Here is a 14,413-nt window from a genome sequence, read left to right as displayed (position 1 = left end):
CGTGAGAGAGTTAAGGGCAGAGAGCCAAGGAATTTGTGTGCGTACGATGAGTGCACCCAAAATATCTAGCTTGGACTAGCTAGAGTATCATACATAGTGTGTGAGAGAGACCTAGAAAGACCCCCCCCCCACCACCACCACCACTACAAGAAACTTGTTAATACATGATGGTCTTGGTCCGTCACAGACTAGTCAAAATTTATCATGCGTACCCATCCATGTCGGATTTGGAATCCGTCATGTATATCGCGTCAGAATTTCCCATCATACCTTCCCTGACGATTCTTGGCCGTCATGGATCTGCCCCAGGCCCGCCCGACCCAAACTAGGATGTGACGGAACAATCTGTCACCGATTTACATGACGTGGAAGCAATGATGGCATCTATGTGGATCTGACGTGGAGGCAACATGCATGGCACATGTAGTGACCAACCCAATTAGGGGTTTTGCCCAATAATTTTGTTCGAGTAAAACCGATTAGATGTCCATCTTTGTCCTGCCCAGCTTGTTTTCTTGACGCAGAATAATTTACAAATGCAACCAAATTATATTCATTCAAATAATAGCACTCATTCACAAGACAATTACAGATTTCCAACAAAAAACAAAATTTAATATCAAAATATCAGAAGCATATCTAGAACGCACTATAAGTATTTTTTAAATTTTCAAATAAACATGACTAAAATGCACTACTAGTTTATCTTAATCTCCAACAGTACACCACCACTTCCAGGCAGCTATTCGGGCCCAAGTAATTCCTGCTAAAAAGCTTCAATCTCCAGTGACACGGACTAATTGCCAAACCTGCAAAAAATTCAACACATACAAAATTATAGTAAGTTATAACAACTAACTCCCAAATGAATAGAGTAACAATATTAGTTGATTTTCCAAGCAATCTATATATAACCACACTCGGGAATTGTGAAGAACAATAATATATGTTGGAAGAGAAAAACGCATGCATTCTCCAATTACAATAAATCATAGTCTTCATGGCATACAAGGTAAATAATTATCTCTGCCCAAACTTCAGAATGAGATGGGACAAGGAATTGAGAGAGAGAGAGCAAATGTTGAAATTTTATACATGCCACTTCCTGATTATTGTCTTTACAATAAAATGAATACGAGGGATAGTATTATAAAAAGGGTACAAGATTATTAATACAATGTTAACAATGGAACCATTAGTTAATGATACGCAAAAAAATATTAACATGATTTTCTAAATGGATCTCAGTTACTTTCTGTAAAGAGCCCTCACATGAAAATGTATTTAGTAAATCATTCAAGGGAATATACCTAGATGTCATTTTTTTCCTTTAGTACATAACATTTTAGTTTAACTTAGCACACCATTGTTTAATTATTCTTTTCAGCAGGCTTTCACCAATGACGTGGTGTGAATAATATGAGAAATAGAGAGATAACACTGAAATTTTGAGACTAAACAAATGCACTATGTACCAGATCAAACACTCTTAAATCAAAACAAAAAAATATACCATCTATTATTAATCTTAAAGAAAAGCACTCAATCTTCACTTCATCGCTCCTTCAGATTGCAAATCTATGTACACGCATTTCTGTAAATACAATAGTACAAAATTCACCATCTCTGCTGTAATAAGCGAAAAACACTCAACATCAATGAAATTGTTGCTTGCAAACCCAAAGAAGGGAAAACAGAAGGGTTAATCATACAACTATATTAAGAAGTCAAGTAATAATTGAATGAGACATCAAGGCAGTAATGAAGCCTTGATGTTCCCTCGACAAGGTTTCGATATATACCATATTATTTTGGTACAATTTCGTTAAATACCACATAAAAAAGAGTATATACTTGACAAATTGAGTAGGTGATAAATTTTCTTAAGTAAAAACTAACACCACCAACACTCATTCCAATTGTGTAGCACAAACAGTAAGGTATTTACCCAAACTGTACCACTCTAAGCTAGCGCAAACACTTGCATGCTTTAATGTTCATTCTGTAGTAGCACACTAGCTTGCGGCACAGGGCCACCAAGCCTTTACGGAGGAGCACTGTACAAGTACGCACATCACTTGCATGCACAAATGACTCCTATGTAGCAGACTAGTAGTAGCACACTTGCTCTTGGCAACTAACTTTAATATGTTCACTGTTGGTCTAATGCGTATATGATGACCAAGTCACTGTATATTGCAGACAAACACATCATCCCAGGATGATTGGGGTTGTATGATTTTTGTATGATAAGCATCAACAACAAATGGAAGTTAGTTTTTACCGTCCTCTTGTTTACACCTAGTTGTGCCCACGTGATGACTTGAGCAACTCCTCCAAGGTTCCATAGCCACGTGCCAAATTAACTGAATGTCAAAACACTTGTTGAAGTACTGTATTCAGAAATTTCTTTCACTTATGGAAGAATTGTACAGGTACTTAGTAAAGCAATAAAAGCATCAACAAAACCAAGCCATTTCGCACTTCCCCTCGTGTATGCCAGAAATTACTCTATAGGAGCATGGATCAGGGATAGTAAGAAACTAAGCATCCAGCTGTAATATAACTTGACCTACATGATCACCTAATACCAATAGGAGCATGGATCAAGTTTGATCTAGTAAACAACAGTATAAACCTGACGGGTGGCATTAATGTACTACTAAACAGTACTGCTCCCCCAGCCAGCTTGTTGCAGCTCAGCAGAGTGAGGACCCAACACTCCCCAACCCCACAAGACCCGGAGCAAGAAACTAACAGTAGGGTGACATTGATATCTATCAAGCCTCTACAGATTTGGTAAACATAACAGACAAATTTAAGTTGCTGATGCAATACAAGTCAAATAAAAAATGTTGCAGATTAGTTTGTGGGGATTGAACACCAAACCAATTTCATTTTCAATTTTAGGAATGCACATACAAACTGAACTAAACCAAATCCCCCAATAATGTGTGTCAAATGCTGTCCAAACTGAAACTCAACTACAGGTATCCCTCTCCTATGTTACAACCAAACTACATGGCAGGATTGGATCGGATTGGACCAACCCAAATCAGAACAGCTAGCTAGCAAGGAAGGGAAGGGGTCGTCCTTCTCTTACCACCACCGTGGTTGTACGTGCTGAAGCAGTCGTGTACATATCTCCAAGGACGTCATGGAACACGAGATGCACTGCAGATCATGAGAAGGAACACCTCTTCCCTGCCTCGCTCGTCACATATCAGCTGTTGTAGGATGACCCGCGCCATGGATGCCATGGGAGGAGCGCAGCCTGGTGGATCTGGGAGGAAGGGGGAGTATGTGAGGCGAGGTTGAACAATCTGAAGGAGACCGAAACCCTAGCCATGGGTTGGAGAGGGATGGATGGGTTGGGGGTTCAGCGGATCTGGTAGCTCCCGGAACTGCGAGGTGAGAGCAGGGGAGTTGGAGGGCCGGTGGCGAGTTGTTGGAGGAGGGAGGCGAAGAGGGGGAGGGTGGGGGCGATGTGAGACTATGGGGAATGGGAGCGGGCTGCGGAGGGAGAGAGAGGAGGGTGTTAGGGTTAGATTTTTATAGCAAGGGCAGTTAGCCGGGCTTTGGCGGGCTTGCCGGGCTATACCAGCCCATCCATGACAGTTTCTAAAAATGTCACAGGAAATCCGTTATGAATTAACAGGTTTCTTGTAGTGCGCGCACACACAGAGAGAGAGAGAGAAAGGGAGAGGGACCAACATGGTTTTTGTGTCGGATGCGTGCGACAGAATTGAAGATTGTCGGCGAGAGAGTGAGTGAGAGAGAGAGAGAACAGGAGTACGGGAGAGGGGGAGGTCGCGTTTTATGCATCAAAGACTGATATAAACTTGCATTCAAATATTTAAATTGGAGACCACGTTGTCTGCAATCCACACATGAACGGATATATGCGTATATCAAACAAGTTCATTAATTTTACTTTCAACATGTTCATGGAGTACTATAATACTGTACAACATGCTACTCGATTGAGGTGTTCAATTTTGGATTTAGTTCACTATTTTGACCTACTGAACGAGCTAGTTCATTGAATCGAGATACTTTATTTTGGGTTTGATTCGCGTTTTTGAGTGTGTCAACTATTTGTCATATAGTAAATCGCTAGCAACGAGCATGTAAAAACACATTACTCCCGAGCCTCATCTCTCCATCTAAAAAAGAAGTGGCAAGCTAATATTTCAAAATTTGATTCGAATCGACTTGGTAAGGTAGACGTGGATGCTTGTTCTCCCAAAATTTGAACGAACCGTTAAACATCCTCTCTGCTTGGTGGAATTCGCCCGAGCAAATAAATGGGAGACGCGAAATTACCGTCCTATGTGGGACACGCATAAATTGCCCATTGTACATTGAGGGTAGGTTCGTAACTTCAGCCAAGCGCGCCTTCTCCTCGGCCGAAATGACATGTGCCGAATAATTCATAAACCATGGTCGGCAAAACACGCTCTCCTCGCCTGAAATAGCTCACGCCCACTATTTCAAAATACGCTCTCCTCGCCCGAATTCGCTCGCGCCCACTATAGTTCAAAACACGCCCTCCTCGCCAGAAATCGCTCCCGCCCACTATTTGGGGAGAAGCAAAGTTACTCTACTATCCCCGAGCCTCAGTACACAGACCCAAGCCGAGAAGCCTATAGGCAAGAGTAGAACTGTAACTCCCACTCACATTTCAGACAAATGCGTCCGTAAGACATGGTTCCACTCCCCTCCCAATTGCCGTCCCACCTCAGCCCCACCTCCATGGTGCCCCCACCGCACCAATTTCACAACCGCCCTCCTCCCTAATGCCGGAGACGTTGTCCAATTGCCGTCGTGCAGTGGGCCGTGTGCCTCTTACTCCGTGCTGCTGGTGCTGCCTCGACGACGGCCGCGTGAACCGTACTGGAGCCGATTCATTCCCACCGTTGTTCACGGTGCCGGAGCAGCTCCAACTTCGGATCCGTCCAGAGTCCTGGCGCTGCTTCCGCGTAGCCGTCGACCGTCGCGACATCGCTCTTTCCCTGTCGCCAGTCACCACCGCAACCACGCCGGCCTCACCGACTCGGCAGGTGGACCTGTCTACTTCACCATGCCGCCAGATAGGTCGCACCCTCATCTGAAATCACTTTATTTAGGCATTAGTTGTCTGAATTTTTATTCTGGGCCAATCGATTCCCAATGGGAAGCAGCACCCCTCGAGGCGGCAGAGCTCCTAGGCTGCCGGTTGGCTGGTGTCTAACATAAGGGTGCGGGACCGCAACTTCGCCGCGGAAGCAGCACTTAGATGGCTATCTTTTAGAGTTGCGTGGGTTGAAGGTACTGTCGCCGCCGGATCTGGATGACGGGGAGTCTTTGTGGATTGGCCCGGGGGCGGCGCAACCACCACAGTGCGGTGGGGCGAGGAGCGGGGTTTTGGACGGGGCCACGGACGACGGAGGCAGGCTGCTCTGCGGTTGGTCGCTGGCTCTTTGGGGAAGATTCCGAACAGTGTCAGCCGGGAGGCACAAGACGACCATCAAGCCATCCAGCGTAGATCGAACAGTACCAAAATAAAATAAAATAGTGTGACCCCAATTTAGTCTTAAGTCAACAGACGTGTGAACACTCTTGTACCTTGCTGTTGATCTCTTAGTGTATTTCTTCAGATCAAAGAGATATGTCGTTCTTAACTTTATGCGTTATCTGCATCTTCAGACACACCGTCTTCCGACTCATCGCAGCTGCTTCAACAAGGGAAGCATACACCAGAAGGGAGCTACAGTCCCCACTCAACAGTTCCCTGCATCGAATGCGCGTGCCCGACATGGACAGTCACAACAACTACAGGGCCATTGACCAGTCAGCACATGATGCTCACTCCTATGGATAGCAGCCAGATAGATTGTACGCTCATCTTACTTGTGTGCAACATTTATGGCTTTGTTATTCATCTAAGCACAGAAAATAGATCATCACATTTCACTGTATATTCATGCTGATCTCTTACGGGTCTTGTTCAGGAGTTCACGCTGTTCCATAGTTCAGCTAAGATACTTGTTCTTTAGGTAACGCTGTTCCATAGTTATCATCCATCAGCCAATGCTATCCCACGGGCTGGTGATTATAGTATTATACCACTTCTAGTACTACCTATGTTGTTCTTTAATACTTTTGTGTGCCATCTAGTTAATCTCGAGTACAAACGATACATATTCTGTAGCTTTCATTTGTGTTCTCCCTTTAGTTTATGAGACATGTTGCTGCTAGTTAACCCAGTCCTACTATTTATGTCGTCTCCTACAGGCACTCATTTACATAAATCTAACTACTAGTTGTCTTCCATGCATGTCAGATATAATTGCACACACTGATATATCCACAAGAACCTCACGGAGCAATGTAAAGGCCAATAAACTTGATGTCAATGATACCCAATATGATGGAACATGTAAAAAGGCAGTTCTTCAGAAGACTTGCAGAAAGATGATGAATCCTCTTCACCCCACAAGGTCCTTGCTCTAACTTGGCATGTGATATGGGTACAACATGCATATAATGTCCTGGAGTGTATCTACTCTGTTGCAATGCCATGTGCTTAGCATGCTGATCATGCATGTAAATATGTCATGCCTTCCTGTTTTTCAGTACCTATTCCATTCATGATAACATGTTTTCAAATTCAAGTATTGTCATTCTACTCTATCGCAATGCCATCTGCTTAATTTGGACATCATGCTTCTGAATATCTTATGCATTGTTATTCATCAGTATATACTTCATCTGTCTGCCATACCATGTTTTTTTACATTGAAGTGCTGTTCTAGTGCTCTGTTGCAATGCCATCTTATTTTCCCAATCATACACATGTATGTTGCCTTGGTTATTTCTATATGTATGCCACTAGCATATAGTTTTACACTACCAGGGAAAAGCCTATACACAGAAACTTACCAGCAGCGCTGCTCAAAATACAACGCTACTGCTACTTAGCAGTAGCGCGTGATAGAAAAACGCGCTGCTGAAAGGAAAATAGCAGTAGCGCGTCCTCCGCAAAACGCGCTACTGCTCTAATTGCCATGACCTCGCCCCCCGCTAGTTATAGCAGCAGCGCCCTATAATGAACCGCGCTACTGCTATTCAGATTAGCTGTAGCGCGTTTCGGCAAACGCGCTACAACTATCCCTACCTTAATCCCACGCCCACGCTCGACCCTCTCTCTCACTCACACTCTCACTCTCGCCCGCATGCCGATAACCGTCGTTGTGCGTCGCCGCCGCTGCCGCCTTTGTCCGTCCGCCGCCGAGGTACTCCCCTTCTTCCGTCCCTCCTCTCTCCTCCTCGCACACCCTCCGTCCGCTTGCGGCCGCCCCTCCCTCCTCCTCCGTCGCCGGCAGCCCTCCTCCCACCGCCCTCGACCTCACCGCCGCCACCCGAGCCCAGCCAGCACCGCCGCCTCCCGATCCCGATCCCGCCCTCGCCACCCCTAGCTACCTCTCCGTCGCCCCCACCCCCTGCCACTAGTTAGTACTATAATTAGTAGTACTAGATGTTAATTTAGGGTTAATAGCTAGTACTAGATGTTGCTTAGTTAGTACTAGATTTTTAGTAGTAGTAGGTGTTAATTTAGGGTTCACATTACTACTAGATTTTTAGTAGTAGATGGTACTAGTTAACTAGGGCAGTATGATTAATAGTAGTTGTAGTTGAACTACTTTAGTTGTAGTTGAACTAGTTTACTAAGTAAATTAATAAACTAGTTGAACTAGTTGAATTAATAGAACTAATGTATTTTTAGTAAGATAATTAATATAACTAATTGAACTACTTTATTTTTAGAAAGAACTAGTTTTTTTATATTTATAGTAAGTTTATATTTAGTAAGAACTAGTTGAATTAATAAAACTAGTGGAACATGTCATATTTGTTGTTATTTTTTTAGTTTAAGCAATTATTCGAGATGTATTAGTGATAACTTATACGGTTTCAGGTGACCCCCGCCGTCCCCGTCACCGACCCCCTCCGACATCCCCGCCGTCGTCCCAGTCACCGACCCCCTCCGACATCCCCGCCGTCGTCCCAGTCCCCGACCCCCTCCGACATCGAGGTGAGACCAGCCAAATATCCTTGTATATCTTGTGTTGTTGCTCAAATAGGATATGTGGTTGCCCAAGTGGCCATTCATGTTCAGTTTACATCTCCGAGTGGCCTATGTTTTGCCGGAGTGTTGATTAATTTCCGTTCCGGCAAATTTCAGGCGCTCGATATGTCCTTTTTTAGCAAAGGTTATGCCGCATTTTTTCGTGAATTCTAGCATGACTTGTGCTAGAATATGTACACGCTTAATCTTTGAATTATGAACGTAGGAAATGTCGTACTCAAACGATGACGGTCTCCCGGGGGAGTGCAGCTAGTGCCACGACGATCGAGGTATGTGCGACAGGTTCGTTGAGCTGGACGAAGATCGGCGCTTCAGCATTAAGCTCGAGGAGACCTTCGATGTTGAAATGGTACGCAACAACGACAAGTGTGTTTTTCGTAATTAAGCATGACTTCAACTATTTCAACGTCTAATTTTCATATTTTACAATTCGACTAGCTTATTTCATGCCATGCAAGATGCTTTGTCTTGGAGAGGATGGGTTTTGAAGACCATGAAAATTTTGAAACAAAGAAAATACACCTAAGGACCCATCATGATATGGATTTTGAAGTAAATCTGTGCAATGCTCAGAGCGTAACCCATTTTGGTTGCCAAAATTGGGAAGCACTTTGCAAAATGTATGGTTTTTATGAGGGTATGATTGTCACCATGGATCTTGGTGATCCTGACATCGAGCAAGACAATATGGATATTTGGGTCCTTGTTGATACGCTTCCGATTGTACCGCTATGTGAGTTTCTCAAACATAGTTATTAACTAATTTATATTGCTTATTTCAAAATAGTTGATAGCTTATTTCCATTGACAGCTTATTTTGATTCTTCAAAGACTGTGCGGAAGATGGTAGATACAACCCACTACGCCGATGGCACCGAATTAACGTATAAGGAGAAAAATCATCTGATCGCATTTTGTACTCTTCTTGAGAATTACAATAACTATTATCGAACTCCTCCAAATTGTGGTGAATATGTGCCACTACTGCATGTGTTGAACCACGGTAACTACTCTAGAGATACCCTGGTAAGATTTTTTACTATTACGACATCTGTGCATCTTTTGCATACTTCTAAAACTAGTACATCATTATGTTTTTCAACCAAAACTCCCGATGAATTGTGTGCCTCATCTGATGTCTCTGAATGGTTGCCTCTCAGTTCTGAACATACTGCCAGGTAAATCTAGGGAGCTCACCTGTGCATATCGGATTTCTAAAACCGGCGAACACATGATCATCAAAGAATGGAAGAAATGTATGGACATTCGCAAGGAGGTTCTTGGAAGTAACATTCAGCGAAAGGCAAGAATTGGAGACAGGCTATCCATAATGGAGAGTCAGGGGCTATCTTGTTTTTTGCTATTTTACCTTAGAAAATGTAGTAGGTCTTAATCGAATGTAGTAGGTCCTATGAGGTACAATATGTTTATTATGTGGTAATGTGTTAGAGTTGATAATGAAGAGTACTTGTGATTACAACTAGTGACCAATTTGCTATGTGATGTCATTGATGAAAACGATGATCTTGAGGAGGTGTTATATGACAATGATGTATTATGATGATAAGTTGTTAATGATATGATGATGATGATAATGATGATGATGATATTATTATATCATTGGGTGAAAGAACCGCGGATTAGTTTTAAGTGGATGGACATCCACTTGAAACAAGTCCACGGTTCTTTCACCCCGTGATGTAATAACTCATCATGATGTAAAAACAATCTCTAAATTCCTGTTGTATGAAAACTTGTGTAAAGGTGTATGAATACAACATGAAATAAAAAAGAAATAAAATAATAAATAATAGTAGTAGCGCGGGAAAGGGGAAGCGCTACTACTAATTACCAGTAGCGCGGTTCTGAAGAACCGCTACTACTAAGTCAATTTAGCAGTAGCGTGGATCTAGGCACGCTATTGCTAAGGTTTAGCTGTAGCGCCTTATCAATAGCCCTCCTTCCCGCGCTACTGATAGGCCTAAACCCCGCGCTGCTGCTACGCTTTTCCCTAGTAGTGTTACATGCAACTAGTTTTTTTTTGCTATGTTGTCCTGTCGTATCCCTAACTCCTACACCATACTCCCTGCGTCCGGATTACATGTTGCCGAAATGGATAAAAAAGGATGTATCTAGAACTGAAATACGCCTAGACCCATCCATTTTTTCTGGATGGAGAGAATACATGTCAATATGTCATGCCTTTCTATTCTTCAGTACCTATTCCATCTCTCTGCTGTCGCATGTTTTATAATTAAAGCACCATTCTTCTATACAAGGCATGCAAGGGGAAGACGACTATGTTAGAATCTGAAGAGTTACAAACAAGGCCTTTGCAAAAGATCCAAATGCCATGAGATAATAAACCAACTCCAGTTTTTATAGATACTGCTCCAGCACAGAGAAACCCAACTCCTACTGATAATAAGCCGATTCCAGTGGCCAAAGAACTAGTCCGCTCCAGTCGAGCAAAAATATGTTAACTCAATTCTAAGAAGCGTGTGCGTATCCTTGCATCATGAAATTTTATAGCATGTTGATCATATTTTCTACATGTTTCTTACCCATCTCTCTTTTAGAAAACAAGCTTAACAAATAGAAGAATTTCTGCAATGGTATCGTTTGTGAGGAAAGATTCTTGCAGGAATTCTCTGTGCTCCAATGTAGATGTAAGTACCTGTTGTATATCACTATATTTTTACATCAGCATGTATTTTGTTAATCGGCGTGAATCCAACCTTTATCTGATCTAAATTTAGTTGTAGCAAAATGTATGATTAAAGGCCACAATGTTGATTTTTGTAAGGAAAACTGCCTGGTAGTTATGCATCCTGAGCTGCATGAGTGTACTATCTCATATCAGTGGGTTTGAATACTTTGGATCTGCAGTGGGTTTTTCAGTGTTTTTTTTACTGTGTTGTCCTGTCGTATCCTTAGCTCTTACATCATACTCCCTCCATCCGAATTAAATGTCGCATAAATGGATAAAACTAGATGTATCTAGAATTGAAATACACCTAGACCGGTCCATTTATTTCTGGATGGAGGGAATACATGTCAATATGTCATGCCTTTCTATTCTTCAGTGCCTATTCCATCTCTGCTATAGCATGTTTTATAACTGAATCACCATTCTTCTACATAAGGCATGCAAGGGGAAGACGGCTCTGTTAGAATCTGAAGGGTTAGACACCAGGTCTTTGCAAAAGATCCAAACGCCAGGAGATAATAAACCAACTCCATTTTTCATATATACTGCTCCAGCACAGAGAAACCCAACTCCCATTGATAATAAGCAGATTCTAGTGGCCAAAGAACTAGTCCGCTCCAGTCCAGCAAAAGAATGTCAACTCCATTCTAAGAAGCATGTGCATATCCTCGCATCATGAAATTTTATAGCTGATGTAAGTACCTGTTGTATATCACTATATTTTTACATCAACATGTATTTTGTTAACCGGCGTGAATCTAACCTTTATCTAATCTAAAATTAGTTGTAGCAAAATGTTAAATTCGCCAATGTTGATTTTTGTAAGGAAAACTGCCTGGTAGTTTTGCACACTGAGCTGCATGAATATACTATCTCATATCACGCACATTACTGAATGTAGTGCTTCTCTGGTTGCCCATTCATTCATTGTGTCAATGTTGCTTTCGTACCACCTTACCTGGTTGATGATAGCTGTGCTATATTGTGTTAATTTGGTGTAGGCTACTTTCCCAAACGTTCATTGTGTCAATGTTGCTTTTCTATTATCTAACTTGGCCAATGATAGCAATGCTAGTGTGTTAATTTTGTGCAGGCTGCTGAAGATAAGAAGACAAACTCTGAAAATAGCAAGGCAACCCCATTCTTTCTTTCCATTAAATCTAGGCCAGGTAATATGGCAATAACTCATGACTAATCTTTTTGGTTCCCGTCCTAATTTATGTTATGATGCAGTGGTCGAGACACTCTCCACTATCAATAATACAAGCCTGCCAAAATCGCCATCTAAATCTGTTCAGTATCCTCTGTCTCGAATGCAACGGAATAAATGTATGTTTGTGAACCAATTAATGGCTGAAGCAATGATGGAAATGGTGGATGAATCAGAGGTGCAGACTCGTGCGACACAACAACTGATCAATGTTTTCAGAGATAGTGTAGCAAAGCAGAAAGAACTTGCCCACATGCTTATGGGTGTCATCTGTGCTGAGGATGCAGATTGTGACGTTGTAGATGGTTAGGTTCTGCTTATTTATTTGCAATGGCATCAATCTTTGATTGCCCAGTGGATGTAATTTCCTATAATATATGTTGGATGTGCAATGTTATTCCCTGTATGTCGTACCTTTGCGTGATCGGTTTTGGTCCTGTGCATAATTGCTCGTCATAATGGGCTAAAATTATATAATTTGGCCTAAAGACATGTATGAACTTTAGTGGGCCCATTAAGTTAATGGGCCGTTACTAGGCCGAAAGTTAATGGTCGGCCCTCTTACCTCCCGGGTCGTTAACAGGCCGACATCGAAGCGGGCAACAGGTGGCCCCAGTTTATTTCACGGGCCGTTAACAAACCGTTAATAAGTTTGGGCTACATATGGCCCAACTATACTGTAGGCCTTTAGTAGGCCGAAAGAGACAGTGGGCTTGTACTGGACCATGAAGACCATGGGCCGCTAAGAGAGCGAAAGTCAGGTCGTATTGTAAATGGCCCAACTGTGTTGTGGGCCTTTAGCGGGCCGAAAGAGAAACCGGGATGGTATTGCACCATGAAGGGCATGGGTCGTTAAAGGGCCAAAACTAAGGTCCGACTACAAATGGCCCAACTCATTTATGGTCCGTTAATAGGCCGAAAGTCACACAGGGCCGGGAATTGGCCCAACACTTAAATGGGTCGCTAAAAGGCTAAAACTCAGGTCCTACTAAAAATGGCCCAACTGATTTATGGGCCGTCAACAGGCTGAAAGTGACACCGGGCAAGAAAATTGGCCCAACACTTAAATGGGCCTCTAAAAAGGCCGAAACTCAGGTCCGACAACAAATGGCCCATCAGATTTATGGACCGTCAACAGGCTGAAAGACACACCGGGCCGGAAACTAGCCCAACATTTAAATGGGTCGCTAAAAGGTCGAAAGATGTACGTCCTGAAAATTGGCCTATCCATTAAATGGGCCATTAACAGGCCGAAATCTCATCGGGCCGATATTGAGCCCAGATATATAGCTGGTTGTTAACGGGCTCGAACTGACGATCGGCTGCAATGGTGTCAAATCTTTAACGGGCCGTTGACGGGCCGAATTGGCTCATCTTGTATGGGTCGTGGGCTTAAATGGACCTGACACAAGTAGGCCTTATATGGGCTGGCCTGCTAATTTTTACTGGGCCGGCATTTTCACAGGAAAGGGCCTCTGTTGGGCCGTGCCACGTGTCGACGTACCATAGGCGTCTTCCGTCCAATGAGTGGATGATATCTGTCCCAACGGTGAGCCGACACGTGTTTCCTCCAGCCAATGATGATTTTACACGTGGAAAATCCCCATTGGTCGGGGCTGTTAACGGGTTATTGGATCCAAAACCCGACCCGATAGCTTAACGGCGTTCCGTTACGGTGGATGCCACGTGTCGGTCACGCTTGACGAAAGCACTTCTGTGACGCGCGATATATCGTCATGGAAGTGGACACTTCCGTGATGATAATTTTGGTAATGTCATGGAACACTTCTACGACAGCACAGGTATGACTATCTTGATTCTGTCATAAATTTGTCATGGATGTACATGCATGACAAAAAACACGACCTACTGTGAAAAACACGTATCATCACGGAAGTGTATTCTTTTTTCTAGTGAATACAATGGTAAATTGTATAGGTGTACTAGTTCGGCGAAGAGATGGTGATACAAGTGCAATATGGATAGTAGATAAACGTATTTGTAATCCGAAATTATAAAAACAATAAGGTAGCAAGCGGTAAAAGTGAGCATAAAGGTATTGCAATGGTAGGAAACAAGGCCTAAGGTTCATACTTTCACTAGTGCAAGTTCTCTCAACAATAATAACATAATTGGATCACATAACTATCCCTCAACATGCAACAAAGAGTCACTCCAATGTCACTAATAACGGAGAACAAACAAAGAGATTATGGTAGGGTACGAAACCACCTCAAAGTTATCCTTTCTGTTCTATCTATTCAAGAGTCCGTAGTAAAATAACATGAAGCTATTCTTTCCGTTCAATTTATCATAGAGTTCGTACTAGAATAACACCTTAAGGAACAAATCAATCAAAACC

General features: G+C 42.7%; 1 long non-coding RNA gene across 1 annotated transcript; it reads right to left on the bottom strand.

Moving 5' to 3' along the window:
* Positions 1–529: 529 nt before the first annotated feature.
* Positions 530–3,497, bottom strand: LOC123068465 (uncharacterized). The gene is made up of 2 exons (XR_006431767.1): positions 3,104–3,497; positions 530–2,366 (listed from the first exon to the last, which is right to left on the bottom strand). It is a non-coding gene; the product is annotated as an uncharacterized lncRNA (long non-coding RNA).
* Positions 3,498–14,413: the final 10,916 nt, after the last annotated feature.

Source organism: Triticum aestivum, chromosome 3B, assembly GCF_018294505.1.
Source record: "Triticum aestivum cultivar Chinese Spring chromosome 3B, IWGSC CS RefSeq v2.1, whole genome shotgun sequence".
NCBI lineage: Eukaryota > Viridiplantae > Streptophyta > Magnoliopsida > Poales > Poaceae > Triticum > Triticum aestivum.
Note: the sequence above shows the minus strand (reverse complement) of the source record. Positions and strands in the feature narration are given on the sequence as shown.